Source organism: Procambarus clarkii, unplaced genomic scaffold (assembly GCF_040958095.1).
Source record: "Procambarus clarkii isolate CNS0578487 unplaced genomic scaffold, FALCON_Pclarkii_2.0 HiC_scaffold_145, whole genome shotgun sequence".
Taxonomy (NCBI): domain Eukaryota; kingdom Metazoa; phylum Arthropoda; class Malacostraca; order Decapoda; family Cambaridae; genus Procambarus; species Procambarus clarkii.
This window is the reverse complement of record NW_027189178.1, coordinates 437,257-438,325: the sequence shown is the minus strand read 5'-3', so window position 1 is coordinate 438,325 and position 1,069 is coordinate 437,257.

The window sequence follows — 1,069 nt, the reverse complement described above, 5'->3', positions numbered from 1 at the left end:
AACCCTCCCCCCAATCAACAGGCGAAATAATAACCCTCAAATGCCTGCCTGCCTGCCTGCCTGCAAGCCAATACTAACGGTCTTCTCAGAAAGAAAATCTCTTTGTATCTGTATTACTTGATGAAATGTATGATTCTAATAATGAAAATAAATTTTGATGTCGGTTGTATGAGCATAATGACCAATATGCACATGATATGAATGAATTAAATAGTGTAGTTTTAAGTAATTAGGTTGTAGACACATTAAGCGGATATGATATTTGACGCGTCCAGAACTGGTGATTTTTGGTTTAGTTTTAAATGCACCACCACCACCACCACCACCACCATTGCTTCCCCAGAGCCTAATTAAGGACCGGTAAAAGGAGTCAATATGTATGTCATCTATAAAACCAAAGAATGAATAAAAAAACACACACAAACCTACATAATAGTATTAGGAAGATTGTATGGCAAAAAAAAAAAAGTATTATTCCCATTGGGTCGTTTGAACTCGCGACTTCCAAAACACCAGCCACACACCTTACAACCCAGCCACCATAGAGTTGGTATAATTGTGCAACTTTAGTTATAAAAGTAAAGTTTTCTCACATTGTATTGATAACTTAAAGGATTTTTTTTTTTTTTTGCATGTACAAATCTTATTGTCTGTTCTATGAAAAGGCTTGATGTAAATTATGTATTTTTTGAATGATTGAATTGTAGGCACATTAAGCGGATTCGATATTTGATATATCCAGAAAAGGCGATTTATGTTCAGTTTTAAAATGCATCACCGTTAACGCTAAAGGACTGGTAAAATGACTCGATGTTTGTCATTTTTAAAATAAACACTAAAACAAGGCCCTTAACATATATAATGTTTGAATATAAATTGAATGCATATAAATACAAAGTGGGAGTGGCTGGCTGGCTGGCTGGCTGGCTGGCTGGCTGGCTGGCTGGCTGGCTGGCTGGCTGGCTGGCTGGCTGGCTGGCTGGCTGCTGGCTGGCTGCCTGGCTGCCTGCCTGCCTGCCTGCCTGCCTGCCTGCCTGCTGCCTGCCTGCCTGCCTGCCTGCTGCCTGCC